The sequence below is a fragment of the Nerophis lumbriciformis genome, linkage group LG12 (genome assembly GCF_033978685.3).
Source record: "Nerophis lumbriciformis linkage group LG12, RoL_Nlum_v2.1, whole genome shotgun sequence".
NCBI lineage: Eukaryota > Metazoa > Chordata > Actinopteri > Syngnathiformes > Syngnathidae > Nerophis > Nerophis lumbriciformis.
Window position 1 is genome coordinate 21,040,686 of NC_084559.2, and position 15,210 is coordinate 21,055,895.

Below are 15,210 nucleotides of genomic sequence, written 5' to 3' on the forward strand. Positions count from 1 at the left end.
CTAATTTGTAGCTATGAATTTCCAGAAGTCATCTCTTCTGAGTAGCCTCTGATTTACTAATGTTTTCTAGTGTTGTAAAAATGTGTAGAATAAATATACAATTTCAACATTTCTGTCAACGAAGATTTGCTTCAGCCTGCGACACATAGTCATTTTGATAGTAGGCTGATATAGCTAATATAGACACTTATACAATGTGTTGCCTTCATTATAAGACTTATATTCGGCTTTTCATTTTTTGCGGCCTCAGACAGATGAGTTTTTTGTATTTTTTGGTCCAATATGGCTCTTTCAACGTTTCGGGTTGCCGACCCCTGGCCTAAGTATTAATTAAAAACAAGGCCGAGGTTTTATTTAACAGCCATATTTATTATTTTGGCCATTGTAACATTACACACACTTTAAACAGTAACACTGTGTTCAAAATATAGGAAAATAAAACACTGTACTTTAATCAAGTGATTCTTTGGACACAGTGTGAAAATCACTGCTATAGGAGATGAAAAAAACAAAACATCTTAACATTTATGCCATTGTTTTTTTTTTATATAACTTACACATCCCCACTTTGACGCTCCTGATATTATATAATACCATACCATACCATACCATACCATACCATACCATACCAACTTTATTTATAAAGCCCTTTAAAAACAAGCACAGTTGAAGAACAAAGGGCGGTACACCACAAAGAAATAGAGGCAAAGGAAAAACTAAAATATAACATTTAAAATAGAAGTAAAATACACATTGAAAAAGCAAATACAAATTACCCTAAGAACATGCAACTAATGCACAAGTACCTAATGTTGTGGCTTTTAGTGTAAGTTTTTGTACATTTAGGAAATTTCCCCACATAATTTAGCTGGGTATCCAAAGTCTGGCGTGCACTTTTTTTTTTATTGGCATAGGCCGACTAATTAAATACATTATTTATTGATCGGATATATTATTATATATCACAATGTCGGTTTGCTTTGTCATCATATAACACAACATAGAATATATCAATATTTGTTCCTCAAATAGTTTAGCATATCTAGACCATAGGTTGGTCATTGCATCGATTTTTATTTTGTACAAAATGTATCAAAGTGGTGTTCTGCATCCTGAAATGTTTTTCTGGGTGAAATGTTGGATGGAAAATGACATAAACATTTTGTTTTATTTATTTATTTATTAATTTTTTCTTCAGATATGCTTTACAAGTTGTATTAAGGCACGTCACACAATTCACCATGTCCGATAAAGAGTAGGATTAATCAAAACTTATCTAATTATATCCCTATCCATACATTTTTTAAATTTTTTTAAATTTTTATTTTTTTAATTTTTTTTGTCCTGTCCAGCTTCTCAGGAAAATCACATAGTTGATGTAAATGCCCATATCGACTGTTCAGATTTAATTTACAAAAGAGAAGTGTAGGATACTTCTCTTGTTGCCTTATTTGTATTTGAGTTTATTAAATGTATTTATATTATCATTTGGTGCAGCCGGGCCGGAGTAGGAGGGGATAGAAAGAGAAAAAATCCATGCATTTTCTAAATAAAGAAAAAACATATATGGCTCTTATACAGGGATTCTGATAATAAATATTTTAATATCTCTTATAAGGCACATTTAAAATTAAATAATACATGGATAAATGGTCATGCATAATATACACGTCATATGCATTTAAAGGAGTTCCTACTGCACATATGTCTCTTAGGAATTCTAAAGTAGAGATCTGAAGGGTTATGGCACAGTTTTGCAGAGCTTTAAATCAACTTTGTGCAGTCTTAATCTCCCTAAACAATCCAAGAACTCTAAAGAAAAAAAAAAGGACCCAAAATGCACATAGTATAAATTTAAAATGACGGGTTCAAAATGGGACAATTTTTATGAATTAACAAAAAAAAGGAGCTTCTTTAAAATGTAGTTGTTATAGGGTCAGTTTGATGTGGCTAATTCTTTTACAACTAAGTAACACCTTCCAGTAATTTCCTGTCTTTGTCAATAAAGGAAGTAAGACAACAATAGACACAAATGACGTGTTTGTTTTTATTCTCTCGACCTGAAGGGCAAACATTGTTCTATTGTGGAATCCAGACATCTAAAAGTTATCAGTAAATCCGTTTCTGAATTAATCACCATTAACCAAAAAAAATAAACATTTTGTCCTACTGATATTTGAGACCAATGAAAGCTATTATGCGTAAGTATTTTTTTAAAGGATGCTATAAGAATGATGGAGATTGCTCTAGTCCAGGGGTCGGCAACCTTTACCATTCAAAGAGCCATTTTGACCAGTTTCACAAATTAAAGAAAACAATGGGAGCCACAAAATTCTTTTGAAATTTAAAATGAAATAACACTGCATACAAAGTTTTTTTTCTTGCTTTGTGCTATGTATAAACCAAGGGTCTCAGACACGCGGCCCATACCTTAATATGAAAATTGAATGTTAGTGCGGCCTGTGGGTTTTATATGAATGGCGCTTGACAGCGTCATACTTGTCAACCCTCCAACGATTTTTCCGGCAGACTATGATTGTCAAGGCAACTGTTCTCACGAACTTGCCGTGATGGTACAGCATTTAGCGCCCACTAAAATCAGCGTGCTGGCCCAGCCACACGTTGTATGGGGCTTCTGCTTGCACACGTAAGTGACAGCAAGGCATACTTGGTCAACAACCACACAGGTTACACTGACGGTGGCTGTATAAAAAACTTTAACACTCTTACTTACAATGCGCCACACTGTGAACCCACATCAAACAAGAATGACAAACACATTTCGGGAGAACAGCCGCACCGTAACACAACATAAACACACCAGAACAAATACCCAGAATCCCATGCAGCCCTAACTCTTCACCTCATCCACGCACAGAGGGGGGGGGGGGTTGATGTGTGAGGGAGCAGGGTTGGGGTGGGGGTGGGGTTTGGTGGTAGCAGGGGTGTATAATGTAGCCCGGAAGAGTCAGGGCTGCATGGGATTCTGGGTATTTGTTCTGTTGTGTCTATGTTGTGTTAAGTGTGATGGCAGCGGTTTGCAGACGCTCTTGGAAGTGTAGAGCGATTTGGCAAAAATACCCGTCAATTCTGTCTATTTCATGGCTGGCTCACAGCGTGGACACTTCGTGATCAGATACGACCGACAGACGATTCTGGATGTGGATAGATCGGGCCGTTATAGGCTGAAAGATGCGGGTACTTTCGACCTCCTCGCTAGCATGGGGATTCTTTGCTGGCTACATCCAGCGGCCTCCAAAGCAGCGGAGTTAAGTACCAGCGTGGACCGTCAACGGAAGACACGTAAGCGGTGTGAGCGGAAGCAGAAGCGGGGATGCCGAGCGGGGCTAACAACAAAGCGAAAGGCTAATCCTCAAAGAAGCGCTAGTCCGGGTGAGAAGTTAGTTAAAATAGAACTAGCCAGCGCCAGGCTGGATAATACCTGCACACATAGCAAAACTATTTTAGAACAATACACAACTCAAAAAATGTTTTTTCTGTGTCAGAAGTAGACATGCACTCTACTGAGGTGGCAAGTTATGATGCGTTCGGTTTATCACAACATCAAGCAAACAATCGGAAAATTCCCGTCATATCAATTCCTAGATATGGTCGTAATTATTTAAATTGCACTACACATAATAAACACAACATTATTAATATTGCTACTACGGATAATTTCAACAAAAACTCCTCAAAACAGCCCACTACCTATAATATGGGCTTCTTAAACATAAGATCATTATCTTCCAAAACGTTATTAGTTAATGAGGTCATTAGAGACAATAATCTTGACGTTATTGGTCTCGCCGAGACCTGGCTCAAACCAGACGATTTCTTTGCGCTGGGTGAGGCGTCTCCTCCTGGCTATGCGGGAGCGCATATTGCCCGTCCCATTAAAAGGGGTGGGGGAGTTGCACTCATCCACAATAAAAACTTTAATCTTACCCCGAACCTAAATAATAAATATAACTCGTTTGAGATGCTTACTATGAGGTTTGTCACACCGCTGCCTCTCCACCTGGCTGTTATCTACCGCCCCCCAGGACCCAATTCGGAATTCATCAGTGAATTTTCAGAGTTCGTTGCTGATTTAGTGACGCACGCCGACAATATAATCATAATGGGGGACTTTAATATCCATATGAATACCCCATCGGACCCTCAGTGCATGGCGCTCCAGACTATAATTGATAGCTGTGGTCTTACACAAATAATAAATGAACCTACGCATCGCAACGGAAATACGATAGATCTAGTGCTAGTCAGGGGTGTCACCACCTCCAAAGTTACGATACTCCCGTATACTAAAGTAATGTCCGATCATTACCTTATAAAATTCGAAGTTCTGACTCATTGTCAACAAACTAATAATAATAACTACTATAGCAGCCGCAACATTAATGCTGCCACAACGATGACTCTTGCTGGCCTACTGCCTTCGGTAATGGCACCATTCCCAAACTATGTCGGCTCTATTGATAACCTCACTAACAACTTTAACGACGCCCTGCGCGACACCATTGATAGTATAGCACCGCTAAAGCTTAAAAGAGCCCCTAAAAGGCGCACCCCATGGTTTACAGAAGAAACTAGAGCCCATAAATTATCATGTAGAAAGCTGGAACGCAAATGGCGCGCTACTAAACTTGAGGTTTTCCATCAAGCATGGAGTGATAGTTTAACAACTTATAAACACATGCTTACCCTAGCTAAAGCTAAATATTACTCAAATCTCATCCACCTCAACAAAAATGATCCGAATTTTTTGTTTAGTACAGTAGCATCGCTAACCCAACAAGGGACTCCTCCCAGTAGCTCCACCCACTCAGCAGATGATTTTATGAATTTCTTTAATAAGAAAATTTAACTCATTAGAAAGGAGATTAAAGACAATGCATCGCAGCTACAACTGGGTTCTATTAACACAGATACGACTGTATCTACGAAGGATACCGCCCTCCAAAATAGTTTCTCTCTCTTTGATGAAATAACATTAGAGGAATTGTTAAGATGTGTCAATGGGACAAAACAAACAACATGTTTACTTGACCCATTTCCTGGGAAATTTATTAAGGAGCTTTTTGTATTATTAGGTCCATCAGTGCTAAATATTATAAACTTATCACTTTCCTCTGGCACTGTTCCACTAGCATTCAAAAAAGCGGTTATTCATCCTTTGCTCAAAAGACCTAACCTTGATCCTGACCTCATGGTAAACTACCGGCCGGTGTCCCACCTTCCGTTTATCTCGAAAATCCTCGAAAAAATTGTCGCACAGCAGCTAAATGAACACTTGGTGTCTAACAATCTCTGTGAACCTTTTCAATCCGGTTTCAGGGCAAATCACTCTACGGAGACAGCCCTCGCAAAAATGACTAATGATCTACTGCTAACGATGGATTCTGATGCGTCATCTATGTTGCTGCTTCTTGATCTTAGCGCTGCTTTCGATACCGTCGATCATAATATTTTATTAGAGCGTATCAAAACACGTATTGGTATGTCAGACTTAGCCTTGTCGTGGTTTAACTCCTATCTTACTGACAGGATGCAATGCGTCTCCCATAACAATGTGACCTCGGACTATGTTAAGGTAACGTGCGGAGTCCCCCAAGGTTCGGTTCTTGGCCCTGCACTCTTTAGTATTTACATGCTGCCGCTAGGCGACATCATACGCAAATACGGTGTTAGCTTTCATTGCTATGCTGATGACACCCAACTCTACATGCCCCTAAAGCTGACCAACACGCCGGATTGTAGTCAGCTGGAGGCGTGTCTTAATGAAATTAAACAATGGATGTCCGCTAACTTCTTGCAACTCAACACTAAGAAAACGGAAATGCTGATTATCGGTCCTGCTAAACACCGACATTTATTTGATAATACCACCTTAACATTTGACAACCAAACAATTACACAAAGCGACTCAGTAAAGAATCTGGGTATTATCTTCGACCCAACTCTCTCCTTTGAGTCACACATTAAGAGTGTTACTAAAACGGCCTTCTTTCATCTCCGTAATATCGCTAAAATTCGTTCCATTTTGTCCACTAGCGACGCTGAGATCATTATTCATGCGTTCGTTACGTCTCGTCTCGATTACTGTAACGTATTATTTTCGGGTCTCCCTATGTCTAGCATTAAAAGATTACAGTTGGTACAAAATGCGGCTGCTAGACTTTTGACAAGAACAAGAAAGTTTGATCATATTACGCCTATACTGGCTCACCTGCACTGGCTTCCTGTGCACTTAAGATGCGACTTTAAGGTTTTACTACTTACGTATAAAATACTACACGGTCTAGCTCCAGCCTATCTTACCGATTGTATTGTACCATATGTCCCGGCAAGAAATCTGCGTTCAAAGAACTCCGGCTTATTAGTGATTCCCAGAGCCCAAAAAAAGTCTGCGGGCTGTAGAGCGTTTTCTATTCGGGCTCCAGCACTATGGAATGCCCTCCCGGTAACAATTAGAGATGCTACCTCAGTAGAAACATTTAAGTCCCATCTCAAAACTCATTTGTATACTCTAGCCTTTGAATAGCCCCCCTTTTTTTAGACCAGTTGATCTGCCGTTTCTTTTCTTTTCTCCTCTGCTCCCCCCTATCCCTTGTGGAGGGGAAGACACACAGATCCGGTGGCCATGGATGGGGTGCTGGCTGTCCGGGGTCGGGACCCGGGGTGGACCGCTCGCCTGTATATTGGTTGGGAACATCTCTGCGCTGCTGACCCGTCTCCGCTCGGGATGGTTTCCTGCTGACCCCACTGTGGACTGGACTCTTACTGTTATGCTGGATCCACTATGGACTGGACTCTCACAATATTATGTTAGACCCACTCGACATCCATTGCATTCGGTCTCCCTAGAGGGGGGGGGGTTACCCACATATGCGGTCCTCTCCAAGGTTTCTCATAGTCATTCACATCGACGTCCCACTGGGGTGAGTTTTTCCTTGCCCTTATGTGGGCTATACCGAGGATGTCGTTGTGGCTTGTGCAGCCCTTTGAGACACTTGTGATTTAGGGCTATATAAATAAACATTGATTGATTGATTGATTGATGTTCTCCCGGAATGTGTTTGTCATTCTTGTTTGGTTTTGGTTCAAAGTGTGGCACATTATTAGTAAGAGTGTTAAAGTTGTTTTAAATGGCCACCGTCAGTGTAACCTGTGTGGCTGTTGACCAAGTATGCATTGAATCATTTTGTGATTGTGCCTTTAATTTGTTAATCATGATTATGATCAAAGATTTTAGGCAAACCAAAAAAGTATTTCTATCAACAAATATATTTCGAAAAATTTGCTGTCACTTACGTGTGCAAGCAGAAGATGAATATAACAAGAGGCTGGGTTGGCACGCTGTTTATACAGATTGTTTATACAGATTGTAGAGGGAGCTAAATGCTGTACCATCATGGCACGCCCTTATTATTAATGTAAGGGTGAAAATCGGAGAATATTAATCGCGGGAGTTTTCTGCAAGAGGCACTGAAATCCGGGCGGGGGGGGGGTCGGCAAGTATGCGGCTGAGCCGCATCAGACTGATCAAAGAGCCGCATGCGGCTCCGGAGTCGCGGGTTGCCGACCCCTGCTCTAGTCAGACAATACAATAAATCACGAGTTAAAATATATTTAGCCTCAACTATTTTTAAGTTTGTCAGTGTGACTGCGGTATGTACAAAATGACAGAGTTCATGGACTTAAACGTGGAATGTAATTATGGTTGAAAAGAGAAATTTCTGGATTTGTGTGAACTGTGAGAGAGTGGCTCCCGAGATGTGACTTCTTATTATAAGCTACATTACAATATTACAAACAAGATGCTGCAGCACACTTCTTCACCACTAAAAAAAACCCAAAAAAAACACAATAACAAATATGCAATTGTACCTTGGTTTCTGTAGCCCTGCTTTTTCGTACAAACCCTGTTTCCATATGAGTTGGGAAATTGTGTTAGATGTAAATATAAACGGAATACAATGATTTGCAAATCCTTTTCAACCCATATTCAATTGAATATGCTACAAAGACAACATATTTGATGTTCAAACTGATAAAAAATTTTTTTTGCTGCAAATAATCATTAACTTTAGAATTTGATGCCAGCAACACGTGACAAAGAAGTTGGGAAAGGTGGCAATAAATACTGATAAAGTTGAGGAATGCTCATCAAACACTTATTTGGAACATCCCACAGGTGAACAGGCTAATTGGGAACAGGTGGGTGCCATGATTGGGTATGAAAGCAGCTTCCGTGAAATGCTCAGTCATTCACAAACAAGGATGGTGCGAGGGTTTACGACTTTGTGAACAAATGCGTGAGCAAATTGTCGAACAGTTTAAGAACAACATTTCTCAACAAGCAATTGCAAGGAATTTAGGGAATTCACCATCTAAGGTCCGTAATTTCATCAAAAGGTTCAGAAAATCTGTAGAAATCACTCCAAGTAAGCGATTATATTATGGACCTTCGATCCCTCAGGCGGTACTACATCAAAAAAAGACATCAGTGTGTAAAGGATATCACCACATGGGCTCAGGAACACTTCAGAAAGTTACAAGTTAAAGTACCAATGATTGTCACACACACTAGGTGTGGTGAAATGTGTCCTCTGCATTTGACCCATTCCCTTGTTCACCCCCTGGGAGGTGAGGGGAGCAGTGGGCTGCAGCGGTGCCGCGCCCGGGAATGATTTTTGGTGATTTAACCCCCAATTCCAACCCTTGATGCTGAGTGCCAAGCAGGGAGGTAATGGGTCCCATTTTTATAGTCTTTGGTATGACTCGGCCGGGGTTTGAACTCACAACCTACCGATCTCAGGGTGGACACTCTAACCATTAGGCCACTGAGAAGGTAACTGTCAGTAACTACAGTTTGTCGCTACATCTGTAAGTGCAAGTTAAAACTTTATTATGCAAAGCCATTTATCAACAACACCCAGAAACGCCGCCGGCTTCGCTGGGCCCAAGCTCATCTAAGATGGACTGATGCAAAGTGTAAAAGTGGTCTGTGGTCTGAACTTAAGCTGGACATCAAGCAAGAATGGGAAAGAATTCCACCTGAAAAGCTTCAAAAATTGGTCTGCGGTCCTCTCCAAGGTTTCTCATAGTCATTCACATTGACATCCCACTGGGTTGTGAGTTTTTCCTTGCCCTTATGTGGGCTTTGAACCGAGGATGTCGTTGTGGCTTGTGCAGCCCTTTGAGACACTTGTGATTTAGGGCTATATAAATAAACATTGATTGATTGATTGATTGATTGAATCAGCTTCGCACTGTGGATAGACGACCTGTTTGTTTCAAATTGTTCTAAAATTGGAGCCTCTGTTCTGGCAAGACACACACCCTCCTGTCCTGGAATTCATGCAACTCCTGCATGTGTGTAACAAGGAATCAGAAAATGTAATCGTGTCTCCCTGAGCGTGCATACCCTTTCATGTGAGTACAAATCTTTGGTCATGTAGCCACAGCTGCAATAAATGTTTGCTCGGATCAGTTAAAAAAAAAGCAAATATCAGGCCTGATCCAATTTCAAAGTCCGGATTGGGACGTCTCTAGTAAAAATTATGTTCATTCATCCATTTCATCCCTTATTAACAGTCATGGTCAAAAGTTGACATACGCTTGTAAAGAACATAACGTCATGGCTGTCTTGAGTTTCCAATCATTTCTACAACTCTTTATTTTTTTGTGATAGAGTGATTAGAGCACATATTTGTTGGTCACAAAAAACATTCATGAAGTTTGGTTCTTTTATGAATTTAATATGGGTGTACTGAAAATGTGACCAAATCTGCTGGGCAGTGGCATAAAACACGTCTTTCTGTGGCAGCATCAGAGAAAGTTGTACTTGTACACAAATTACACTGCGAAAACTGAAATCTAAGTAAGATTAAATATCTCAAATAAGGGTGATATTTGCTTATTTTCTGTCTGATAAGATCATTCTTCTCACTAAGCAGATTTTATGTTAGAGTGTTTTACTTGTTTTAAGTGTTTTGGTCCTCAATGATCTCAGTAAGATATTACAGCTTGTTGCTGAGCTTTGATGACCTATATTGAGTAAAACATGCTTGAAACTAGAATATCCACTGATGCAAAGCTGTGTCATCAACACTCACAAGTATAAAACTACTTTTTTTAAAGTAATCATTTCTTATTTCAAGCATGGAAAAAAAAAATCATGACTTTGACACAATTGTGTCTCATATTAAAAACAGATGACAGCCAAATGGACTTTGCTGTTTTATTTTCAATGAAACAAGAGAAAACACGTACTCATATGCAGGGACGTGCACATGATTATAGAGGGGCAGGGGCTCAAAGTCAGACAAGGGCAGGACATTTTTTTTTGGTCCTTTACACAATATGGAAATTAATGTAAAATTAAATTTGCTAATAGGAAGCTAACTACTTAGCTGTGTGTCCTTTGTAGGTAAAAGTGATTGTTATTTCTTTTGTGTCAACAAATTATTGTCATGAGTTAATTCACATTATCATAGGCTTGGAAGACATGAAAAGCAACAAAACACTGGTTTATTATTAGGCTATTTATTGTTAAAGATAAGCACTTTAATATTGAACATTGAACAGTGCAACATGAACTTTGAAAAAAAATACAAAAATAAATACCCAAATGGAAAAAACTTCAATGTGAAAATCTGTCCTTCTTCCCTTAACTTGATGAAAACACCATCAAGTTGTAACTTATGGTCTTTCTCACTTAATGCTCAGACTAAACAACTGAAACGCAATACAGGCCCAAAAATATGGACCAGGGGCCAGTAGAGGGCTGTAGGATGGAGGCCACCCATACCCAAATATGCTCCTCAATGTAAATTCAGGGCTTCCATGGTGCTAGCACTTGGTTTTAGCCATGCATTAAGAGGTCTGCTACCCTTAGCTGCTTCCTGGCGCTCCTTCTCCTTCCTTTTCTGTATCCTTTCTTTTTTTGGCATTGTGCTGCAGGCATAATCAACATGAATCAAGTTTAAATACAGATGGTAATATTCCTAACAGATAACCTACATCTTATATCCCCAGAATGCTGAAATTATTATTATTATTAATAATAATAAAAACAATAATAATAACTATTATTATTATTATCATTATTATTCTTATTATTATTGTTATTATTATCATTATTATTATTATTTTGTTAACACACACAGTAATAGCAAAGTCACAATAAACTTTATATCTAAACCTCTACTGTGAGAGAAATGTGATCCGCCGTAAACACAGTGCATTTTATTTTGAAAATGAACCCGGTGTTTTATTATGTATTTGGTACACTACTTCCTGTCCCGCACGATCCGCTCTGCTCTGTGCGAAATTGATGTGCCGTGCTCAATTGATGTGCCGTGCTCCGACGTCCGGCAAAAACAGAAACTGACACATTGAATAATAGAATAATACAGCGTTTTTCTGAAATATTTCCCATATAAGATGCTGAATAAGTGGACGGCGACTAGACCATAACTCACAGGTTCAAGTTGCTCCACTGTCACGTCTCCTGTCACTCACTCGCCCTCTCTCTCTCTCTCTCTGGCGGAAGCGGCAGGCTCAAACAACCCGGTATTACAAGAAAACGTGGAGTTTTTGTACCGCTGTTTTTTTTTTTACATCCCTGACAGGAATTTATTAATGTTATTTAAAGAAATTAAAAAAAACACACACACACACACACAGGCAGAGGGCACTTTTTAAGACGAGGCAAAAAAGGGCAGGGGCTCAAGCACCCATAGGGCCCTATGTGTGCACGTGCCTGCTCATATGGTAGTACAGTGGTTATTAGTTGTCAGGACTTGGACTATGGCGTGGTTTGTTCTCCCGTGGTGCAAATGAACATTTGGACCAGACATGGCGTGAAGGTGAAGACATAATTAATTTTACTATAACAAAAAGAACAAACTAAAGGCGCGCACAAGGCGGAAGTACAAACTTGACAAATGAAACCAATACTTGCACGTGGGCAAAAAACTAAGGACATGAACAAAAGTCGCTAACTGTGGCATGAATAAAAAAAAAACTTACTTGGACAGGGCATGAAGTACGCAGAGGTAAACAGAGTGTGACAGGGGTATGTATCAGGGATGTCGCCAGGAAGACAAACTGAAAACAATTAACTTAAATACTACAGACATGATTAACGAAAACAGGTGCGTGACTCAAAACGTGAAACAGGTGCGTGACGTGACAGGTGAAAACTAATGGGTTGCTATGGTGACAAACAAGAGTGCACAATGAGTCCAAACGTGGAACAGGTGAAACTAATGGGTAACCATGGAAACAAGACAAGGGAGTGAAAAGCCAGAAACTAAAGAGTCCAATAACTAAACAAAACAAAACATGACATGACTAAAACAAAACATGATTACACAGACATGACATTAGTGAGAATATACTTATTTTAAGGTATTTTTGGGTTCATTGAGGTTAGCTAATTTGACTTGTTTTGGAAAGTCTCGACAAGCCACATTTTCTTGTTCTATTGGCAGATAATTTTGCTTAGTTCAAATAAAATACCCCTCATTTTTGTATTTTTTTCCCCTTGTTTTTGAACACTGACTTTTTGCAGTGTACAGTGAGTTCAAGGATCGCCAAAATTAGTAGGACAAAACGGCGCTCGCCAAATACTCGCATCAGTGAAGCATGTTTAACATAAACAGTGGGCTTGCTAACAATTAGGAAGGTTTGTGTCATGTTTGTCCTCCTAAAGAAACCATATTAAAACAAAAAATATATTTTTACCTAAAAAGTCGCATGTGGCTCTAGAGCCGCGGGTTGCAGACCCCCGGGGTAAGGCTTTAGCACCCTGCGACCAACAGTACAAGTGTTGATTTGTAGAATTAAATAATTGCTGGCTTTTATTGGCCCAATAACACAAAATAATTCCTATAGTAACATCAGTCCCAATTCTTACAATTGTTAGAAATTAAACAGTCCGTATCGTTGCTTTGACCATCTCCATTAAGAGGTGCTTTTTTTTGTCAGTCGGCTTGTGCAGGACCAGCCTGGCGTGTCACATGAACACGCCTTGTGCTTTGTGTGTGTGTGTGTTTATGAGAGATCCTCCAGACCTTGTAAAAAAAGTTTGCAACCTAAAGATTTATCCTCTGGTCTTCGTCGGCTATGAAATCCTCATCACATGGAGCAGCAAACGCCTTAAGTGCATTTTTATAAGAATACCTCAAGTGCTTAAAGAGGCATCTCAGCAATGTGTGTGCGCTCATTGAGAAACCTGGCACCAGTGTGCCTGGATGGTTGAAGCACGGTGTGTCTTAATGCTTGCATTTCAGCTGTTGAGGGACTCAGAATGAACATGTGGTCATTGTACACAACATAATACTCGCTCCTATGCAGAGCGGAACATGTGCCGCACAGACCTCTCTCATCCAGCTGTTGGTGCTTTAAGAGGGTCGGTCTCAACTTGAGTTACGGCGGTCACCACATGCAGAATCTAATAAGATGCAAGACAAGAATTGGAAAAAATAGTAATTACACTGCCAGAGAGGTTTTCATTAAAGGCCTACTGAAATGCGATTTTCTTATTTAAACGGGGATAGCAGGTCCATTCTATGTGTCATACTTGATCATTTTGCGATATTGCCATATTTTTGCTGAAAGGATTTAGTAGAGAACATTGACGATAAAGCTCTCAACTTTTGGTCGCTGATAAAAAAGCCTTGCCTGTACCGGAAGTAGCAGACGAGTAGCGTGACGTCACAGGTTGTGGAGCTCCTCACATCTGCACATTGTTTACAATCATGGCCACCAGCAGCGAGAGCGATTCGGACCGAGAAAGCGACTATTTCCCCATTAATTTGAGCGAGGATGAAAGATTCGTGGATGAGGAAAGTGAGAGTGAAGGACTAGAGGGCAGTGGGAGCGATTCAGATAGGGAAGATGCTGTGGGACCTGATATTCAGCTGGGAATGACTAAAACAGTAAATAAACACAAGACATATATATACTCTATTAGTCACAACACAACCAGGCTTATATTTAATATGCCACAAATTAATCCCGCATAACAAACACCTCCCCAAAGTTCATACAGCACATATATTTCCCCAAAGTCCCCAAAGTTACGTACGTGACATGCACATAGCGGCACGCACGTACGGGCAAGCGATCAAATGTTTGGAAGCCGCAGCTGCATGCGTACTCACGGTACGGCGTCTGCGTATCCAACTCAAAGTCCTCCTGGTAAGAGTCTCTGTTGTCCCAGTTCTCCACAGGCCAATGGTAAAGCTTGACTGTCATCTTCCGGGAATGTAAACAATGAAACACCGGCTGTGTTTGTGTTGCTGAAGCCGACCGCAATACACCGCTTCCCACCTACAGCTTTCTTCTTTGCTGTCTACATTGTTCATTGAACAAATTGCAAAAGAATCACCAACACAGATGTCCAGAATACTGTGGAATTTTACGATGAAAGCAGACGACTTAATAGCTGGCCACCATGCTGTCCCAAAATTTCCTCTACAATCCGTGACGTCACGGGCAGGCGTCATCATACCGAGACGTTTTCAGCAGGATATTTCGGCGCAAAATTTAAAATTGCACTTTAGTAAGCATGTGTTGCAATGTTAAGATTTCATCATTGATATATAAACTATCAGACTGCGTGGTCGGTAGTAGTGGGTTTCAGTAGGCCTTTAAGGCCCCTTCTACACTAAACTGGATAAGGTTATCCAGGGTAAATCCAACCTAACCATATCCTTGTACACACACACAATGGTCGTTTAAGACCCCCTCCCGCCCCTCCGTCCGCCGGCGCAACGCGACCTAGTACGCATGCGTGGGAAATGCGCACGTCATAGTCACCTCCAGTGTTGCTTTGTGTGCAAGTTCTTAAATTTTACTTATCTGAACAATATCCAGTGTTGTGGTATTTCAATTAACTGGAATCCAGTGTGCTGTGGAGTCCTATTGTAGTGAATCACACCTGAGACATCATAAATTAATCACATCTTTAATGGACACGTGAAAGTAAACAATGTGATAAAGAACATTTTACAATAATCGATCTAGGGATCTAGATATCTGGTCAGGACACTCCTCACTCGTTTGCCTACTTAGTCCATAAGTAGCAAACGTGTACTTCATGTACAAATTCTTATTTTTACACTTTATTTTCCAAATTCCATTGTAAGTTATACTCTTCTGACACCACCAGATGGCAGTATAAGTGTCCAC